This window comes from Schistocerca serialis, chromosome 3 (genome assembly GCF_023864345.2).
Source record: "Schistocerca serialis cubense isolate TAMUIC-IGC-003099 chromosome 3, iqSchSeri2.2, whole genome shotgun sequence".
NCBI lineage: Eukaryota > Metazoa > Arthropoda > Insecta > Orthoptera > Acrididae > Schistocerca > Schistocerca serialis.
In genome coordinates this window covers 316369061-316375899 of record NC_064640.1, presented here as the reverse complement: position 1 = coordinate 316375899, position 6839 = coordinate 316369061, and the positions used below count along the sequence as shown (strand labels likewise).

At 38.9% G+C, this 6839-nt stretch overlaps 1 non-coding gene across 1 annotated transcript; it reads right to left on the bottom strand.

Annotated features, from left to right (window-relative positions):
* Positions 1–784: 784 nt before the first annotated feature.
* Trnat-ugu (transfer RNA threonine (anticodon UGU)) lies at positions 785–859 on the bottom strand. Its single transcript has one exon. It is a non-coding gene; the product is annotated as a tRNA-Thr (tRNA).
* Positions 860–6839: the final 5980 nt, after the last annotated feature.

The window sequence follows — 6839 nt, the reverse complement described above, 5'->3', positions numbered from 1 at the left end:
TACATACCTAATATATAATGTAGATTAGCAGTAACGTTTTAGAATATATACTGTGCTCGAACATTGCTAATAACCTCGAAGAAAACTATGTACTGAAAAATAGGCGCCGGCCATAATGGCCGTGCGGTTCTAGGCGCTGCAGTCTGGAACCGCGGTACCGCTACGGTCGCAGGTTCAAATTCTGCCTCGGGCATGGATGTGTGTGATGTCCTTAGGTTTGTTAGGTTTAACTAGTTCTAAGTTCTAGGGGACTTATGACCTCAGAAGTTGAGTCCCATGTTGCTCAGAGCATTATGAACCATTTTTGAAAAATAGGCAGCACGGATTCAGAAAATATCATTCTTGTGAAACAAAGTTATCTCTTTATTCGCACGAAGTCATGAGTGCTGCCGACAGGGGAAATCAAATTGATTCCATATTTTTAGATTCCGAGAAGTGCCTATGGAGTATAGTCTCCGTTGTGTGACTGCATTCGTGATTTCCTGTTAATAAGGTCAGAGTTAGTAATAACTGATCGAAAGTTATCGAGTGAAACAGATGCAATATTTGGCGTTCCCCGAGGAAGTATTGTGTGCCCTATGTTGTTCCTGAACTACATAAAAGATTTAGGAGACCATCTGAACAGCCCTCTTAGACTGTCTGCAGATGATGCTGTCTTTTACCGTCATGTGAAGCCATCAGATGGTTAAGATGGTTAAAAAGTAATTATGAAATGATAATTAAATAGACACCCTAGCTGCAAGCAGGCGTTGATACACTTCATTGGGGACATGTTGAAAATGTGTGCCCCGACCGGGACTCGAACCCGGGATCTCCTGCTTACATGGCAGACGCTCTATCCATCTGAGCCACCGCGGGCACAGAGGATAGTGCGTCTGCAGGGACTTATCCCTAGCACGCTCCCCGTGAGATCCACATTCCCAACATGTCCACAACACTAGACTCGTAGTGCGCCTAATAGATGTTTGCCCATCATACTCATTACTCGTGGCAGATTAATCTACCAAGTCCTGTACGAGTTCGGGCATAGCAGCTAGGGTGTCTATTTAATTATCATTTCATTTCTAGCAAAGCTGCATGGTCATCCACGGTAACTGTTCTTTCGGGAACAGATACTACCGTCATATATAGTTAAAAAGTAATTGTTAAATGGTTCAGACAAGATATACGTATGGTGCAAAAAGTGGCGATTGACACTAAATCAAGCCGGCCGCGGCGGCCATGCAGTTCTAGGCGCTCAGACCGGAACCGCGCGACTGCTACAGTCGCAGGTTCGAATCCTGCCTCGGGCACGGATGTGTGTGATGTCCTTAGGTTAGTTACGTTTAAGTAGCTCCAAGTTCTAGGGGACTGATGACCACAGATGTTCAGTCCCATAGTGCTCAGAGCCATTTGAACCATTTGACTCTAAATCAAGAAAAGTATGAATTCATTCACATGAGAACTAAAAAAAAAGCTAAATTTCAGTTACACTATAAATCACTCGAATCGTAAGACTGTAAAGCTAACTAAACAATTAGGTATTAGAATTACGAATAACTTAAATTTGAATGATCGCATAGACAATGTTGTGGGGAAAATAAGCCAAAGACTGCGTTTTACCTGCAGAACACTTAGAAAATGTAACATATCTACTAAACAGGCAGCAACACTTGCCTGTCCGCCCTCTTTTGGAGTACTACTGTGCAGTATGGTATCGGCATCAGGTAGGATTGATGGAGGAAATCGAAAAAATTCAAAGAAGGGCAGCTCGTTTTGTACTATCACGAAATAAAGGAGAGACAGCCACGTGTATGATTCACGTGTATGATACATGTGGCAACCATTAAAACGAAGGTATTTTTCCCTGGGGCTGAACCTGATGAAATTTCAGTCACCAACTTTCTACTCACAAGGAAACCTCCCCATCGCATCCTCCTCAGATTTAGTTATAAGTTGGCACAGTGGATAGGCCTTGAAAAACTGAACACACATCAATCGAGAAAACAGGAAGAAGTTGTGTGGAACTAATAAAAAAACTACTAAAATATACAAACTGAGTAGTCCATGCGAAGATAGGCAACATCAAGGACAATGGGATTCGAGGAGCGCCGTGGTCCCGTGGTTAGCGAGAGCAGCTACGGAGCGAGAGGTCCTGGGTTCAAGTCTTCCCTCCAGTGAAAAGTTTAATTTTTTATTTTCAGTTTATGTGACAAACTCTTATGTTTTGCATGGGGGCTTAATTATATTTTATGAATGCAAATTCTTTTTAAATTTTTAGTAGCTGTATGTCCGATTACGAAGTCTCGTAAACGGTTGGCCCTGACTAGTTTTAGTACGCAATCTGACTGCATAGAATAACAACAAAGAATGGAATGAAATTTTCCGTTAACACAATTAATTAATTAAGTCCCCAGCAGCTATAAAACCAATGCAACAACAAAGCACAAGTGTAACTGTTCTGTGTGTGGAAGTGTGATTCAACGTACACATCTGGCACGGTTCTTCTTCAATAAGACAAGAAATTTTAAATATCATTTATACTGAAGTAATTAAAAAAAATAGAAATACTATAATTGCGCAAGAAAACCAGAATTACACTCTAATACAAGAACACAAGCCAGATGCTTTGTTGACTGAACCTGTAATGACGCATTATTTAAGACATGGAAATAATGAAAAAAAGGTAATATTTTACCTTCATATATATTGACGAAAAGCACTCTGATCATTACAATATCTCCATTCGAACAACATCTGCTGTCTAGCCCATCAAACTACTGCATAAAACATGGAACAAGCACTCCCTACTACAACATATCAACACCGACTCACTACTACCACATCTCAACAAGCACTCTCCACCACGACTTCTCGACAAGAACTCTTCAGCAAGCACTGACTACTACGAGTTCTCGACAAGCACTGCCAGTGGAGCCGGCGGAATAATACTCTTTGGCGCAATCTCTGGCGCTGTGGCTCAGTGTAGCCACCTTTCATATGCCCCTCCTCCACGGGCCAGAATTTGATGGTATTTTTGGCAGCATTGGTGGTGAAAATACCACCAAATTCGTCCACAAAAATACAGACAAAAATAAAAGATAATATTAATACGTAAATATCACATAATTAGATAAAATTTTGGCTTTGCACTGACCTTTCAATAATCTAATATATGAAATACAGTAAGCAATACAACTTCTTTCATACATGTGACTTTACATAATAGTTCACAAAATACACAAAAAATCAGTTTATACAAATGTTCACATAAAATGCTTTCAATGATTAGTTCCAGCAGTAGCACCCAGCAATGGTCAACAGGTGCAGACACCAACAAGTGACATCATTCAGCAGAAGCAGTTCCATTAGTGGCACTCAGCAATGTTGAGCAAGTACAGACACCAACAGGTGACATCTTTTCAGTAGAAGCAGTCCATCAGTGGCACCCAGCATTGTTGAACAGGTTCGGACACCAACAAGTGACATTATCTCAGTAGAAGCAGTCCGTCAGTGGCACCCAGCAATGTTGAACAGGTGCAGACACCAACAAGTGACATAATTCAGCAGAAACAGTTCCATTAGTGGCACCCAGCAATGTTGAGTAGGTGCAGACACCAACAAGTGACATCATTTCAGTAGAAGCAGTTCCATTAGTGACACCCAGTAATGTTGACAGGTGCAGACAGCAACAAGTGACATCATTTCAGTAGAAGCAGTTCATCAGTGGCACCCAGCAATGTTGAACAATTGCAGACACCAACAAGTGACATCATTTCAGTAGAAGCAGTTCCATTAGTGGCACCCAGCAATGTTGAACAGGTGCAGACACCAACAAGTGACATTATTTCAGTAGAAGCAGTTCCATCTGTGGCACCCAGTAATGTTGAACAGGTGCAGACAGCAAGAAGTAACATCGTTTCAGTAGAAGCAGTTCATGAGTGGCACCCAGCAATGTTGAGCAAGTGCAGACACCAATGGGTGACATCTTTTCAGTAGAAGCAGTCCATCAGTGGCACCCAGCAATGTTGAGCAGGTGCAGACACCAACAAGTGACATTGTTTCAGTAGAAGCAGTTCCATCTGTGGCACCCAGTAATGTTGAACAGGTGCATGTAACAGTCCATAATATTCACTATCACTAATTACACTGTTCATCAGAGTTTATCAACAGAAATTAAACATGTCATCGTGGCACCAATCATGTAGAAAAAGTGCAAGTAACAGTCCATAATATTCACTATCACTAATCACACAGTTCATCAGCAGAAATTACACATTTCTAAGTGGCACACATTGTGTTGAACAAGTCCAGGTAACAGTCCATAATATTCACTATCACTAATCACACAGTTCATCAGCAGAAATTAAACATTTCTAAGTGGCACCCATTATGTCGAACAAATGCAGGTAACAGTCCATAATATTCACCATCACTAATCAGACAGTTCAGGCATGAACAATAGTTTGAATGCACACACAATTGCTTTTACACAATTATTATCAATGCTCTTACACTAAACATACAAATTATAATAAACACACAAATGATATCAGATAATTGTCATATTAACTAATACAATACACAAATAACAGTAAACCTATAATATTCATGGGTGTCAGTGCAAGCCACAACAAACAAGTAAAATAATATTTAGGAGATAAGTCGGTACCACTTATCTGGGATTAGGAAGGGAAAACACACAAAACACACTCACTCATCTTTCATCCACATTAAGTACTACTGTGTAATTGAATAGTGTTAACTGTGTAAATGCAATTCTGTCAAAATTTGATGTTCATCATGTGTATCAAGTAGTAGTGGCAGCAATGTATAACAGTCAATAATAGTTAGTCAACGTCATAGTCATCATGTAAAGACCAATGTTTGCCAAGCCAGAACAAAATGTACGGTTGCTGAACAACTGTCAGTGTGCCAAGATATGCAAATATTTCCTCTCTCCAAAAAAAAGTATATACTGCTTAGTGATTTAACAAAGTGTGTGTGTAGACAATCTTCCTTCTACTTGAGTGTTCTAGTCTGCCATCTTCATCTTCCTTGTTCCATATAAACCAACAAAAGAAATATGCTCCTCACTTGCTTTACCTCTTATCCACCAAAACTCCAATAATCATCAGCAACACATAATCTTAATACCTCTTACGTCGATACATATAAACCTTATCATCAATATCATTTACCTTACCTCTTGTCCACCAAAACTCCAATAATCATCAACTTCACATAATCTCAATACCTCAATAATACCTCTTCAATACGTCGATACATATAAACCTTAGCACCAATATCATTTCACTTCCATAACAACTCTTTCCTCTAGTCAGTCTCCTCGAACAAGTACAGATAAAATCCTAGTGCAAACTTCAGTTCATCATCCCATACAATCCGAAGACACAATGTCCACACACAACCTCTGTGTAGTCCACCTGAGCCAAATCTTCTACTCATTATGAATTATAAAATACATTTTGGTTACCTTGTCCATCATTAAACAAAAGAAATGCATACATGACCTCTAACAGCCTTTAGTTTGAATAACTCTCAGTAAGTACGATTACGAAGTGTGAATAATCGTGATATTTCAGTGTGTACACCACTCCAAGAATTATGGCAAACAGAAGCAAACATGTGGAGTATTTCTTGTGTCAAGTGTCACTAGCTACTTCAATTGCTCACGAAAAATGCAGTGTAATAAGTGTCAATGGTCTAAACCTAGTGTTGGTATGTCATGTCGTTAGCTTCCTTTCTATTAGCCCAAATTTATACAGCTTCCATAAAACCTCCAGCTCATGTGACCTCTATGAAGTTTCTTATACTAATGTCGTCCGTCGAATTATAGCAGTTCATTTTCTTATCTTAAAAATATAAGGCACTGAGCGTAAGCAAAACATGCAATAGCGAGTAAATATACCATTGGAGAACAGAATGTCAACAAGTGGATGCAGCACAATTCTTACAACGAGGCTCTGCCAAGCGAACAATCTATAATTAATACAATAGTGTGACCTACACTCTATGTTCGTACACAGTACATCAGCATTTCTATATACCAAATTAAAGAGTAGTTATGACAACAAAACAGAAATGTGTAAATATGCAATCCATAAGCAAGGCAGCAAATATGTTATCTAACATAATAAACAGGTCATTAGCATCATATCAGCATAAGCAAATAAATGTTCATATGTAATCTTAATAAGTAAACATGAAGGCGCAAGCAGATAAATCACAAAGTATAACTTACACACATAACCATAGTCAGCACAATTAATCAGGTGACAATTATAATTTAAATAAATAAGCACAGCAGACACATAAAAAAAATGTGACATCAGTGAAAAAGCATAGCAGCCAAGCGATGCATAATACACATAATTAACAACCCTGTTCATTAATCAATCATTGTCAAAATCAGTTAATGTACGCAAGCACGTCGCTTCACACGTAAATTCATAGAACATGAAATTTAGCACAAAGTCTGAATCACGTAATCGCGAGCAGCAAATTACGTCTAAAGTACGTACCTAAGTGGAAATATGTTACCTGAAAAATAAACTCAATTAATAGTTACCTTTTTAGTATATTAGTTTCTTCTTCGAAATTACATTCTTCCTGAAATTTTCTTGAAAGCAAGTCGTCTTAACGTCGGACACGCACAGAATTTACCTGAAGTTCTTAAATATTTTATAGAACCGTATCCTGAAAAATACTGAACGTTAATAACATAATTCATCAAGTCACTATAGCTTTATACTGAATTTAATCGGAGAAATTAGACTGTGTATTTGTTTACGGCTGTCAGTGCATTCGCACTGAGCGCTCGATCAGCTGTAGGCGCG